Source organism: Tursiops truncatus, chromosome 5 (assembly GCF_011762595.2).
Source record: "Tursiops truncatus isolate mTurTru1 chromosome 5, mTurTru1.mat.Y, whole genome shotgun sequence".
Classification (NCBI taxonomy): Eukaryota; Metazoa; Chordata; class Mammalia; order Artiodactyla; family Delphinidae; genus Tursiops; species Tursiops truncatus.
The window spans coordinates 74,861,924-74,877,448 of record NC_047038.1 but is presented as its reverse complement, the minus strand read 5'-3'; the positions used below and the strand labels follow the sequence as shown (position 1 = coordinate 74,877,448).

General features: G+C 39.9%; 1 protein-coding gene across 1 annotated transcript in view; it reads left to right on the top strand.

Annotated features, from left to right (window-relative positions):
• The window catches only part of NMU (neuromedin U), a 239,055-nt gene that overhangs the window by 31,190 nt on the left and 192,340 nt on the right, over positions 1-15,525 (top strand). Inside the window, exon 2 of the mRNA XM_033857063.2 lies at positions 3,376-3,470. The gene's annotated coding sequence lies outside the window, so the exon portion shown is untranslated. The remainder of the gene's footprint in view (positions 1-3,375; positions 3,471-15,525) is intronic.

The window sequence follows — 15,525 nt, the reverse complement described above, 5'->3', positions numbered from 1 at the left end:
ATTCGTACACACGGAGGTCTCATAGAAATGGGACTCCTGAAGTGGCCAAAGCAGGCTGTATACTTATCATTTTTAGATAAAGAAACAATTATTTGTGAAGATTTAACAAAACAAAGAGGATTGTGCTTGGGGTAGCAGACTAATGGAGAAGTAATAGGGTTTTTCTATACAGCTTTCTTAACCTTGAATTCCCTAACAGTGATAAGGATGCTTTCTATCCTCCCGGTATAGGGAAAATAACTTCACATGGGAAATTTATTTCCTGCTTTCAGCGGGAAAGAAAGGGGTCAGAGTTGGTTTTTTAACATCATTTTTTTCCACTGGCTGTTTCTCAAGTAACTTTAATTCAAAATAATCAATATGTCATTGAGGCACATTTTGGGGCAGCCTGTCTTGGCCTCCAACATTAGTGTTACCAATCACTTATCCTGTATCAATATGCATTTGCTCCTGTTGCCATGAACACATGGACTTTAGCTGTGAGACTCAAATACACTTATGAAGGAAATAAATGCTAAAACTTTCTCTGGATGTTCTTAAGAAAAGAGTGGCTGTGCCGAGATAAACCCATGCATCTATGGTCAACTAATCTATGACAAAGGAGGCAAGGATATACAATGGAGAAAAGACAGTCTCTTCAATAAGTGGTGCTGGGAAAACTGGACAGCTACATGTAAAAGAATGAAATTAGAACACTCCCTAACACCATACACAAAAATAAACTCAAAATGGATTAAAGACCTAAACGTAAGACCGGACACTACAGAACTCTTCGAGGAAACATAGGAAGAACACTCTTTGACATAAACCACAGCAAGATCTTTTTTGACCCACCTCCTAGAGTAATGGAAATAAAAACAAAATTAAACAAATGGGACCTAATGAAACTTCAAAGCTTTTGCACAGCAAAGGAAACTACAAACAAGATGAAAAGACAACCCTCAGAATGGGAGAAAATATTTGCAAACGAATCAACAGACAAAGGATTAATCTCCAAAATATATAAACAGCTCATGCAGCTCAATATTAAAAAAACAAACAACCCAATCCAAAAATGGGCAGAAGACCTAAATAGACGTTTTTCCAAAGAAGACATACAGATTGCCAAGAAGCACATGAAAAGCTGCTCAAGATCACTAATTATTAGAGAAATGCAAATCAAAACTACAATGAGGTATCACCTCACACCGGTCAGAATGGGCTTCATCAGAAAATCTATAAACAACAAATGCTGGAGAGGGTGTGGAGAAAAGGGAACCCTCTTGCACTGCTGGTGAGAAGGTAAATTGATACAGCCACTATGGAGAACAGTATGGAGGTTCCTTAAAAAACTAAAAATAGAATTATCATATGACCCAGCAATCCCACTCCTGGGCATATACCCAGAGAAAACCATAATTCAAAAACACATGTGCACCCCAATGTTCATTGCAGCACTATTTACAATAGTCAGGTCATGGAAGCAACCTAAATGCCCATCGACAGACGAATGGATAAAGAAGATGTGGTACATATATACAGTGGGAAATTAGCCATAGAAAGGAACAAAAATGGGTCATTTGTAGAGACGTGGATGGACCTAGAGACTGTCATACAGAGTGAAGTAAGTCAGAAAGAGAAAAACAAATATCGTATATTAACGTATATATGTGGAATCTAGAAAAATGGTACAGATGAACCGGTTTGCAAGGCAGAAATAGAGACACAGATCTAGAGAACAAACATATGGACGCCAAGCAGGGAAAGCGGGGTGGGTGGTGGTGGTGTAATGAATTGGGAGATTGGGATTGACATATATACACTAATATATATAAAATAGATAACTAATAAAAAATAAAAAGAGAGTGGCTGTGTATTCCAGTGTGGTCTCAAGTAACATTGAAATTAGAGGCTCAGGAACCGACATAGTGAGCTTTCAGTTCCAAAATGAAATGTTTGCTATCAACTAAGTGTGTTTGGAAATGATTTGCCAGCTGGTTTGAATATTCTTAAAGTATCAATTTGGTTGACAGGGGAAAATCATGTTAAAATGATAATAAATGTCTTTTTTAAGGTTTTAAATAATTCTATAAGAACGATCTATCAAAGCATTATCTACATTATAAAGAATCAAAAGAGTCAACCTTAAAAGAAATGCAAATAACAATTCATTAAAAGTGGAAATAAGGAAGATCTTTAGAGACCCTAATTTCTTTGTCATTTAAGAGGAGTACAGTACTAACCCTTTGGAAACATCAACAGAAGAGATAATAGAAAAAAAAACAAATAGACCCTCCCAAAAGTGTTCATTAAGATACTTAATAGAGATATGAAAACGTTCTTTTCTCATAGCCAAAGATTATTCTAGTCCCTAAATTTATTTTCTGAAATGCTATAGAATTGTCAATGAGATGAGGGGAAAACCATAACAAAATGGCATATTTCTGGAAACACTTATTTTTAAAACTCCAAAATTCCCTAAATATATTTCCAACCGGGAAAGAATTTTTAAAAATCCATTGATTCACTAATGAGGCCCTGAGAGTCCACAATCCTGGGTAAAGTAATGAAGCTCATGTGTATGTAGATATAGCCCAGCTGGTGTACAGGGAGGCCGATTACTCAGAAGAATTTCCTTGCATATAAGACTCATAGATTAATGAACTGTTGTGTTAACTGAGGAACGGAAGCCTGGATTCTAAAAGACCCATAACTACAAGAGTGGACTATAATTTCTAAGTCTATAAACAGTCCAGATCTATTTTACTCTTACTATTCTTTTTCAGAGACCAAGGAACTCTTTTTCTTTTAATTTTCAGTTTTGGAATCTTGCTTTAATCACTTTCCAACACAGTCTTTAAAAATTTTTAATTCTTTTGCAACCACAGAATGATTTATTTGCTGAAAAAATGGGGGAGCAAGTGTCCTACCTGTCCATAAGTAACAGGATCACAGTGTTCAAATGGTAATATGATTCTCCCTTTTGCACATTCACAAATTAAAGGAGGGTAGGTCTCCACAGAGCTCAAGGCTAAGGCAGCTCATTGGTCTTCAGGAATTACACATTTGGACTAATTGGGAGTATGTTGACCAAAGTTCTGTTCTTCTCAGTGTGCCTGAGGAAGTAGTGGTAAACACTATAAATACAGGCTGGGCCCCAACTCTTTGTCTTCTTTCAGACTCACATCCCACATCCCTTTTGCTTCAGCAAAATGCTTTGGTTGTGTCCACCCTCATCTGAGTAAGTCTTAGAGTGGCCTCCAGGAGAGGAGGGAAAATACTATTTGTCAGCAGGAATCATTGCCAGACTCTGTGTGTTGGCCTTTGCAATACATGTTGTTTAATCTTCCAACAAAGCTAAGAGATAGATATGATTGTCCCCATTTTTCCTCTTAGGAAACAGAGTATTCTGTGGAAACATGGTAGCCCTCCTCAAAGCTTGACGAGGAAGATGATGCACCTGTGTCCCACATTTATAGCTTCTACCTTTGGTAAGAATATCTTCAGTAGTAAAATGTTTTGTAAATCTTCATTCATAGATCGTGAACTTGATACCTTTTTATGTGTGATTCTATACCAGATTGAAAAACACCAGTTCTATGTTGTATTTGTTAAACTTTTATTGCAGGAATCAGGATCGTGTTGGTATCAAAACATTTAACCTTCTTTATACACAAAAAATTCTAATACTGTACCATATCATATTTTACTTAATCCAGCAAATATTTGTTCTTTAATCAAGGTATTCCTTGGTAATTCTAGTTTAGGGACATTGTGTGTATGTGTGTGTGTGTGTGTGTGTGTGTATGTGAGTGTGTGCAATGGGCTGAATATTTATGCCCCCTCAAATTCATATGTTGAAACCCTAACCCCTAGTGTGATGGTATTAGGAGGTGAGGCCTTTGGGAGGTGATTAGGTCATGAGAGTGGAGCCCTCATGAATGGGATTAGTGTCCTTATAAAAGAGACCCCAGAGAGCTCCCTTGCCCCTTCCATGAGGAGGACACAGGGAAAAGAAGCAGAAAGCAGGCCCTCACCAGAAACTGAATCTGTTGGCACCTTGAACTTAAACTTCCCAGCCTCCAGAACAATGAGAAATAAATTCTGTTGTTTAAGCCACTCAGTCTATAGTATTGTTACGGCCGCCCGAACAGACTAAGCATGAGTGTGTGTGTGTGTGTGTGTGTGTGTGTGTGTGTGTGTGTGTGAGTGTGTACACACTTTGATGATTTAGGATAGATTCCAAATAGATGTACTTTGTAAGGTGTTTTCTCTTGTTTCTATTTGTTTTCTTCCAGGTATGGATACTCCATATAGTCCCATAACTCTGACTGTTGTAAGAGTTATTAGAGAGCACAGCCCTATCCCTGAGAGGAGAAGGAATGCAGTTCCTTCTTTTCATGCCCATTCTTCCCCGACATCTTAACATTCACCGACGAGGCCTTGCTGAGAGACTCAGTATCTGAGACTTCAGCTTATCACTAATGTTGCAGAATGTGTCACTGTTGGAAGGCTTCAGTGGTTCACAGTCAGTGCCAGAGTCCTCATTAGGAAAGGGTTTCTCTGACTCAGCCAGAGAAGGAGTACATTTCTTGCTCGGAATACTCAGAGGCAGTTTCCTTTTAAAAACAAAAAAAGAAGTTCTAAAAGTACTCTGTGAAAAAATGTTCTTTTGACAAGATATATACACAAATCCATTTTCAGGGAAGAGTTTTTCTTTTCATACAATTTTATAAACATTTAAAGAGAGACGATAAAAGAAAGGTTTGTATTTTCTTCCATATGCTGTAGAATAACACGAAGAACCAGTTTTTGTTTGCTTTTACTTGGTTCCATGGGATACATGATTTAAGTTCATAAAGAGACAGAAAGTAGTGAAAAGAATAAAATTATTTTTATAGAATGGCCTCTTTTGGGGCTTCCCTGGTGGTGCAGTGGTTGAGAGTCCGCCTGCCGATGCAGGGGACGTGGGTTTGTGCCCCGGTCTGGGAAGATCCCACATGCCGCGGAGCGGCTGGGCCCGTGAGCCATGGCCGCTGAGCCTGCGCGTCCGGAGCCTGTGCTCCGCAACAGGAGAGGCCACAGCAGTGAGAAGCCCGCGTACCACAAAAAAAAAAAAAAAAAAAGAATGGCCTCTTTTGTGGGTGCTAAAATATACATAGCAGTTAGATACTTCTAAACAAAAAAAAAATTTCTTATTTTGAAGATAAAAGCATTTCAAATTAGTTAATGGAGAGAAAGTCGCATTACTTGATATCCAGCTAATAATGGCAAATTCATAATAAGTGCTAATGGTCATATAGTACTTACTTACTATGTGACAAGAGCTATTCTAAGAGCTTTACAGATGTTAGCTTTTTAATCTTCCCACCAATCCTAGGAGGTAGGTATTATTGTTATTCAAATTTTGTATGTGAGAAAACTTTCATAAAAGTTACCACTTCCCTGCCCCATGTCACATTGTAGTGAGACTGGATTTGAGTTCCTGCATCCTGCTCTACAATCTGTGCTCTCAACCATGCGGTCTTCCTGCCTTGTTCTCATTTGACCATGAGTAGTATTTTAAAACTTTGCTACAAAGGTGTAGATACATCTCTTAGGACATTGAATCTGTAAATAAAGGTACCATTTTCTTGTCTTAGCCTTTTTTCCAACTGCCTTTTCATTTTTAGACCTTTTAATTCAGCCTGTGTCCACAAAGATATCAGCAGTCCAGGACTAGTGAGGATGAGCTCCTCTTATAGTAGGTGCTTAATAAACATCTCTTGAATGAATTAAAATGCAGTTATCATTCTTAAAGAAAGGCTTTAAGTTTTCCTTTCCTATATGAACAAATCCAAATAAAACCAGATGTTTTAAGGTCAATATACAACATACAAAGGACAGCTATTGTTTTTATTTGCCTAGCACTCTCCTTTCTTCTGGTTGAAGAATCCATCTGTTCTATGGAGAAGCCACTCCATGCATAGTGGTGGGGCTGCTCCTCCTACCACTTGGTTGGTCACAGCACAGGTATGAGCACATGACCCTGGCCTGCTGGTCACAGGGGAATCTATGACCTGAACCTGGTTGGTTCAGGACTGTGTGGTGATCCAAGTAGGATGGTGCCTAACCTATTGTCTCTCCAAATCCACCCTTCTTTGCCTTGCTTTTTGATCTTAAAGCTGGGCCCTTTACCTGCTAATGGAATACTAAACTTCATCAATAGAAGACAATAGAATGACCCTGCATGGCAATAGCAGGAGGAAGATACTTCCCTTCCTGCTTCTGGTCCTCCATCATCACTACTATTTAGGATGGGAGCCTAGCAAGTGCACAGGAGAATTCTAGCTGTGCCCTCAGGCCATGCTCTTATCAACAGCAGCCACCTATCCCCTCTGGCAACAGTTGACTCTTGTACGGATCAGCTGCAGCCTGTCCACACCCTCTCTCAAGGGCAAGCTGCTTCTATAGCTTGGCCCTGGCTGGTGCCCTGTGGCAAGTTTCTTGGCCAGCAGCAAGCTTCTGGCCCTTGTGTTAGTTCTGCCCTCTTCAAAGAGGCCTGAATCTCATCCTGGGTGGAGAGGGGTCTCCTTTGGTCCTTAGTCTTTTATTGTTCAGTCATCCTTAATCTAAAGTAAATAACTGCTGTTTTGTATCTGTTCCCTGATCCAATATCCAATGTGGTTTTTATCTCCAGACTGGATACTGACTGATGTAAACGTCCATCAGTTTCCTCTCTGAAATTTTACATAGGGAATCTGGGGGAAAAGAGATGGCTTCTCTCCTTACAGAATCGAGAGCTGTAAGTATAAAGTAAGCTGGAGCTGCTTGAGGCCATTGTCCCCAAACACAGAGAAGCTATTTGGAGTTTAAAAAAAAAAAAAAAGATGAGGTCATGAATAGAGATAAATAGATGTGAGAGACAAATGAAGATGGAGAGAATTCTGATGACATCATTTGACCTCTTATACCCAGCCATGCCTGTAAATTTTTTTTTAAATTCTATTTAAAAAACCATTTTATTGGAGTATAGTTGATTTACAATGTTGTGTTAGTTTCTGCTGTACAGCAAAGTGAATCAGTTATACATATACATATATCCGCTCTTTTTTAGATCTTTTTTCCATATAGGTCGTTACAGAGTATTGAATAGAGTTCCCTGTGCTATACAGTAGGTCCTTATTAATTATCTATTTTATATATACTAGTGTGTATATGTCAATCCCAATCTCCCAATTATCCCTCTCCTCGCCTTTCCCCCTCCATTTTTTTTCTTAAGCAAGTTTGAGTTAGATTTCTGTCTCTTGAAATTGAAAGAACACTAATTATGATACAAAGTAGTTTTGCCATAAAAGAAGTAACCAGTCTTATTCATTTTTCATTTTTTGTTTTAATAGTATCTTTAATTTTTAAAAGGATCACTTATCTAATTTTTGTTCACAATCTCCCAAAGGCAGACTCAGAAGGCTGTCTGCTGTCAGCCCTCCTTCACTGAAGGGGGATTGGGGCCATGTGTTGCAGTGTCCACCTCAGGGATGCCTACCTTAGTCTGAGGGCCTCCCTGAGAGAGTGACCACCACTGAAATGACACACAATCGTATATGAGAGTTGTCCAACTCCAGCAAAGTTTAAGAGTCAAAGAGAGGATGTATTAACCTGTCACTCAACATACCTTTACTGAGTCTCTCCAATATTATGTACAAAGGATCGTGGTGGGTGTCAGGGACACAAAACTAAATAAACTCCCTCCCATACTTTTAAGGAGATTGTATCAATATTAACCGTGTGTTTTATTTTCTGTACTCTGTTGGTTTAACATCTGCGGGCTTGCTGACCCTGGAAGGGTCACACCCACATCACCTTCTTTATCAGGTTCTCATACTCTGGGCCACTTGTCATAATCATCGCAGAGCCATGTAGCAGACATACAGGGACAGCCCCTAGCCCCAGAGCCTGCTGAACTTAATCAAGCTAGCCAATCCTAAGCCTGCTTACCCTACCTTGCTTTTTCCTTCCCTTTCCTTCTGGTGGAAACCACAATAAAGACATTTGCCCATGATTTCCCCCTCCCCCTCTGCCTCCTGACAGACCTCGGTGCTCCCCTTGTGGTCCCCTGTGGTGTGGCATGGCATGCCCCCTCCTCTTGGGATCTGTGAATTTAACAAACCATCTCTTCAGTGACAATTGTCTCCTGAACTTTTGATCTTATTGAACCTCCAATATCCTATTTCTATACTATATTTAAAAACAGAGACCATATTAGGGAAATTAAAAAATTTTTTCCTACTCCCAACTAATCTAAAGCTCATTGAAAACAGAGGCCATGCCCACCTGTTCACCGTTGTATCCTTACCAGTAACTCAGTTACTATTATAATTATCACCACTGAATTTCCAAGCGTTGTTCATCTTGTATCACTTATATTCATTTCTTCTGTCTGATTTCTACTGATTCCACTCCACTCCAGGCTCTTATTGGCAGCTAAGTAGGCTCGCTCTTCTGGTCATTCCCTGCATCTTTCCCTCTTTCACCTGTTCACTGTCAGTTCAAATAGCACTAGACCCACAAAGCCTCTTCTGACTCTCTCAACTACGTGTATGCCTTGTGTTTCATTAACTGCCACGCTGATTTCTTTCAAATTTAATTGCACATTCTACCACTTGTTCTAGTTATCTGTGGCCTTGTTTTAACTCTATCAGATTGTGAGCCCCTTGAATGAGAGAGCCATATTTTTAGACATCTCTGTATTCTTAACTCCTGGCACAGTGCCTGGAAGGAGGTGCTCCATTACTGTTGAATGCATAGAAAAATACTGGAGTATAAATTCCTTGAAGTCAGGGACCATGTTTTACTTCTCTTTGTATATCTTGGAATACCTACCTATAGATGATCTATAAACACTTAGTGAATTGAGTAAGCCTGTAAGGTACATGGAATAAGTAGTATTAATAATCTCATTTGACAGATAAGGAAACTGAGGCTCAGAGAAGTTAATGCTTTTCCCAAGGTCACCAAGTTAGTATGAAGTAGTATAGCTGGATTAGAACCCAGGTACTTTGCCATCTACCAGAGTACTTCTCACTACCCACCATCACAGTAATAGCTGGCATACCTGAGTCATTCTTGCATACTAGAAGATAAGGATGTCCTCTCACAGGGCAAGATCTTGTTCTCTATTATATATGTTGTTGTGGACTGAATGTTTATGTCTCCCCAAAATTCGTATGTTAAATCCTAACTCCCAATGTGATGGTATTACCAGGTGGGGCCTTTGAGAAGTAATTAGGTCAGGAGGGTAGAGCCCTCATAATGGGATTATAAGAAGAGGCTAACAGCTAGTTTACTCTCTTTCCTTCATATGAGGATACAAGGAGAAACCAGCTGTCTGCAACCCAGAAGAGGGTTCTCACCAGAATCCGACCATGCTGGCACTGATCTCAGACTCCCAGCCTACAGAACTATGAGAGATAAATGTTTGTTGATAAGCCATCCAGCTTATGGTACTTTGTTATAATGGCCCAAATTGACAATGACATAAGTTTTTGAAATCTGCTTGATTTTCATAAGATTAGAAATGTATCATGACCTTTATTGACAACAAATACTTGGATATGTCTCCAGTATTGATCTAATAAAATGTGAAGATGTAAAATAGCATTTCTGCATAAGATGAGGAATTGGCAGGTATGAGGAATTTAGCATTATTTTCTCGAGAATGACACATTGTAAATTGATCTGAATCTCTTTGATTTCCCAGAATTTTTACTGGCTGAGTGTATTCCACACACCACCCCTTCTACCTTGGCAATATCTCATGAGCTATTGATAAATTATTAAGCTCTGATGCAAACCCAAGTGCCAGCATTAACCATAAAATTGTGTATTCATCAGGGTCTAGTCAAGAGGCAGAAAACACAATGGTTATTTTGACAGAGAAAAATTAATATGAAGACGATATAAAGAGTCTTTATTAAAAAGGTAAAAGAAGCACTCAGTGTCATGGAGGTAGCAGGAAGCTACCACCACCTTAGGACTAGGGAAACAAAGGAAAGAAGTTGAAATTATTAAGACTTAGAAACTAAGAGGAGAAGCCTCCTGGAGCTGAAAGTCAGGTCTCTGAGGAGGGGTGCTGTTAGGCTGGTGTGTTGAGAAATGTACTTGGGATTGTTTTTAATCAGGTATGGAGGGCTTCCCTCGTGGCACAGTGGTTAAGAATCCGCCTGCCAATGCAGGGGACATGGGTTCAAGCCCTGGTCCAGGAAGATCCCACATGCCACAGAACAACTAAGCCCATGTGCCGCAACTACTGAGCCTGTGCTCTAGAGCCCATGACCCACAACTACTGAGCCCGTGCACCTACAGCCCATGCTCTGCAACAAGAGAAGCCACCACAATGAGAAGCCTGCGCATCGCAATGAAGGGTAGCCCCTGCTCACCGCAACTAGAGAAAACCCGTGCGCAGCAACGAAGACCCAACGCAGCCAAAAATAAATAAATAAATTTATATAAAAAAAATTAGGTGTGGTAAGACATGCAGACAGAAATGGTTTTCATGCAGGAGGAAATTTATACTCATAGATGTCTGGAAACAGGAGGTACAACATTCCACCCAGGGCTGCATAGGGAAGCACCAGGGTGGGTCAGGAGGCAGAAGGAAGAGGAGAAAGCATGGGCACAAGCTTTACCGTGATCTCTTCAGGAAAGGCAAAGCAGGGCACGTTAAACAGTTTAGGATTGGGTAGTTTGAATAATTTCTTCAGGTTCTGGGCTATAGTAGTGGTTCCTAGCTATCTAGTACCTGGCTCTGGAGTGATTTAGGGCAGGGGGAATATTGGCTTGGTGTGTGAGAGTTTGATAAAAGAGGTGGTTGGAGTATGGGCTCTGGATTGGTTGATTTGCATATAAAGGCATGCTCATGACAAGTTGTTTCCATCTCTAGAAACTAGCCAATCCTGGGAGGGGCAGCCCACCAGGGTCTGCAAGGCCCCCACAATGTCAAAGTATCATAAAATATAGAAAACAAAAACCATGATTAATAGAGCTGGGCTGGTGTTTCTAAGTTCCGAGGGCTGCCACCTGCTTTCCTAGGCTTCTCTTCCCATAAATTAAACCTCCTCCCTCCTTCAGGATCCGAGAGGGTAGCTAGCATATACCTTTCAACGGGAAGAGAGTTTCTGCCCTAATCATTGAACTTAATGGCAATTCAAAGAGTCTATACTAGAAGTGACTACCTAAGTATTCTAGATATCCTAGAAGAATAAACACACCCATCTCCCCACCTTACTTGAAGACTTTCTCTTTTAGATTCTATGTTCATTACTAAATATCAAATATCTGCAGAGAGCAGTGATGTTAAACTGCTTTTTAAACTGGAGACAAAAGTGGGGGCCTGTGATGAACATTATGTTACCTTCTATCTCTTCTGTGCTTCCTCCTGTGTGTCCCATCTCCCCATTATCAGGACTCAGGAGATTTCAGGGAAAAAAAAATTTTTTTTCTAAGATAATTGCCAGCTGAGTTTGTGAAAGGATATTTTTAATCTGTAAGAATTTTATTTCTCCAAAATGGAAACTTTTATGGTTTGAGTTGACTGAAAAACAGAGCCCAAGACAAAGCCTTCATGTGAATGTTTTATTGGGGGGTGCAATCCCAGGACAGCAAGAGTGAGGAAAAAGGGAGTGTGAGGCAGAGAAGGGTGGACCACTCCTGCACTGGCCACAGCTTCAAAAGAAAACACAACTGGACATTCGCTCACACACGATGTCTCCAGATAGGCCATATGGAACCACTGCATGTTGAAGCAGTTCATTGCGGGAAAGAAACGAAATGAATTTACCTGTTGGTTCCCTCCTTATGACTCTCATCAGTCAAAATTTGCCCCATTTTTGTTGTGTTACTTGACCCCTTTGGACATCTGATGGGAAATTCATATCCCAGGCTTCGCAGCCCAGAGCCCCTGTGGGTCTGTAAGAGCTGCCATGGCTTCTGCTACGGTGGGCCATGCCAGCCTCCAGTCTTCCCCCCCGTAGAAGAAGGAGACTTCAGCAGTGTTCGGTGGAGCGGCAATGGTGGCAGTAGGCAGAGCTCTCAAGTTGCAAGTGGCAAAGAGCCCATGTGAGGATGCACATAAATTGCATCTGATATAGATAGTAATGGGTAAGGAATAAATCAGAGGTTGGAAATATCTGTAAATACAAATGAAATTAATTGGAGATGAAAAGTCCCAGAATGATATGTCTGGACTATGCGTTTACAGAACATCGGAACCAGAGGTCTCTATCAACGCATGGAACCAGCGCGTGTGTGGGGGTGGGGAAGCCCTGCCTCAGGAGGGCAGGAGACCTCGTCCCAGTTCCCTGTCTTCCCTTAGCTATGGCAGGATCTTAAATTAGTTTCTTCTCTCTGAGCCTCTGCTGCCTTATTTAAGAAATGAAAGAGAATCAAAGCTGACGTTTTTCTGTTCTAAGATACATATTTCAGAGAAACAATTTTACAGGAGTAATCTACATGTACAGTCTTTTCAAATTTCATTATAAGAAAATGAGGAATTATAATCAAGAGCATCACAAGACAGAAACCCATTTTTTAAAATATCTCTACTGGAGTGTAATCGCTTTACAATGGTGTGTTAGTTTCTGCTTTATAACAAAGTGAATCAGCTATACATATACATATATCCCCATACCTCCTCCCTCTTGAGCCTCCCTCCCACCCTCCCTACCCCAACCCTCTAGGTGGTCACAAAGCACCGAGCTGATCTCCCTGTGCTATGCGGCTGCTTCCCACTAGCTATTTTACATTTGGTAGTATATCTAAGTCCATGCCTCTCTCACTTCGTCCCAGCTTACCCTTCCCCCTCCCCGTGTCCTCAAGTCCACTCGCTAGTAGGTCTGCATCTTTATTCCCGTCTTGCCCCTAGGTTCTTCATGACCAATTTTTTTTCTTTTTTTTAGTTTCCATATATATGTGTTAGCATACAGTATTTTTCTCTTTCTGACTTACTTCACTCAGTATGACAGGGTCTATCCACCTCACTACAAATAACTCAATTTTGTTTCTTTTTACAGCTGAGTAATATTCCACTGTATATATATGCCACATCTTCTTTATCCATTCATCGGTCAATGGACACTTAGGTTGCTTCCATGTCCTGGCTATTGTAAATAGAGCTGCAATGGACATTGTGGTACATGATTGTTTTTGAATTATGGTTTTCTCAGGGTATATGCCCAGTAGTGGGATTGCTGGGTTGTATGGTAGTTCTCTTTTTAGTTTTTTAAGGAACCTCCATACTGTTCTCCATACTGGCTGTATCAATTTACATTCCCACCAACAGTGCAAGAGGGTTCCCTTTTCTCCACACTCTCTCCAGCATGTATTGTTTGTAGATTTTTTTGATGATGGCCATTCTGACTGCTGTGAGATGATATCTCATTGTAGTTTTGATTTGCATTTCTCTAATGATTAATGATGTTGACCATTCTTTCATGTGTTTGTTGGCTACCTGTATATCTTCTCTGGAGAAATGTCTATTTAGGTCTTCTGCCCATTTTTGGATTGGGTTGTTTGTTTTTTTGATATTGAGCTGCATGAGCTGCTTGTAAATTTTGCAGATTAATCCTATGTCAGTTGATTCATTTGCAAATATTTTCTCCCATTCTGATGGTTGTCTTTTTGTCTTGTTTAAGGTTTCCTCTGTTGAGCAAAAGCTTTTCAGTTTCATTAGGTCCCATTTATTTTTGTTTTTATTTCCATTTCTCTAGGAGGTGGATCAAAAAGGATCTTGCTGTGATTTATGTCATAGAGTATTCTGCCTATGTTTTCCTCTAAGAGTTTGACACTGTCTGGCCTTACATTTAGGTCTTTAATCCATTTTGAGTTTATTTTTGTGTATGGTGTTAGGGAGTGTTCTAATTTCATTTTTTACATGCAGCTGTCCAGTTTTCCCAGCACCATTTACTGAAGAGACTGTCTTCTCCACTGTATATTCTTGCCTCCTTTATCATAGATAAGGTAACCATATGTGTGTGGGTTTACCTCTGGGCTTTCTATCCTGTTCCATTGATCTATATTTCTGTTTTTGTGCCAATACCATACTGTCTTGATTACTGTAGCTTTGTACTATAGTCTGAAGTCAGGGAGCCTGATTCTTCCAGCTCCATTTTTCTTTCTCAAGATTGCTTTGGCTATTCGGGGTCTTTTGTGTTTCCATACAAATTGTGAAATTTTTTGTTCTAGTTCTGTGAAAAATGCCAGTGGTAGTTTGATAGGGATTGCATTCAATCCCTAGATTGCTTTGGGTAGTAGAGTCATTTTCACAATGTTGATTATTCCAATCCAAGAACATGGTATATCTCTCCATCTATTTGTATCATCTTTAATTTCTTTCATCAGTGTCTTATATTTTTCTGCAGACAGGTCTTTTGTCTCTTTGGGTAGGTTTACTCCTAGGTATTATATTCTTTTTGTTGCAGTGGTAAATGGGAGTGTTTTCTTGATTTCACTTTCAGATTTTTCATCATTAGTGTATAGGAATGCAAGAGATTTCTATGCATTAATTTTGTATCCTGCTACTTTACCAAATTCATTGATTAGCTCTAGTAGTTTTCTGGTAGCATCCTTAGGGTTCTCTATGTATAGTATCATGTCATCTGCAAACAGTGACAGCTTAACTTCTTCTTTTCCGATTTGTATTCCTTTTATTTCCTTTTCTTCTCTGATTGCTGTGGCTAAAACTTCCAAAACTATGTTGAATAAGAGTGGTGAGAGTGGGCAACCTTGTCTTGTTCCTGATCTTAGTGGAAATGCTTTCAGTTTTTCACCATTGAGGATGATGCTGGCTGTGGGTTTGTCATATATGGCCTTTATTATGTTGAGGAAAGTTCCCTCTATGCCTACTTTCTGCAGGGTTTTTATCATAAGTTGGTGTTGAATTTTGTCAAAAGCTTTCTCTGCATCTATTGAGATGATCATATGGTTTTTCTCCTTCAATTTGTTAATGTGGTGTATCACGTTGATTGATTTGTGTATATTGAAGAATCCTTGCATTCCTGGAATAAACCCCACTTGATCATGGTGTATGATCCGTTTAATGTGCTGTTGGATTCTGTTTGCTAGTATTTTGTTGAGGATTTTTGCATCTATGTTCATCAGTGATATTGGCCTGTAGTTTTCTTTCTTTGTGACATCCTTGTCTGGTTTTGGTATCAGGGTGATGGTGGCCTCATAGAATGAGTTTGGAAGTGTTCCTCCCTCTGCTATATTTTGGAAGAGTTTGAGAAGGATAGGTGTTAGCTCTTCTCTAAATGTTTGATAGGATTCGCCTGTGAAGCCATCTGGTCCTGGGCTTTTGTTTGTTGGAAGATTTTTAATCACAGTTTCAATTTCAGTGCTTGTGATTTGTGTGTTCATATTCTATTTCTCCCTGGTTCAGTCTCAGAAGGTTGTGCATATCTAAGAATTTGTCCATTTCTTCCAGGTTGTCCATTTTATTGGCATAGAGTTGCTTGTAGTAATCTCTCATGATCTTTTGTATTTCTGCAGTGTCAGTTGTTACTTCTCCTT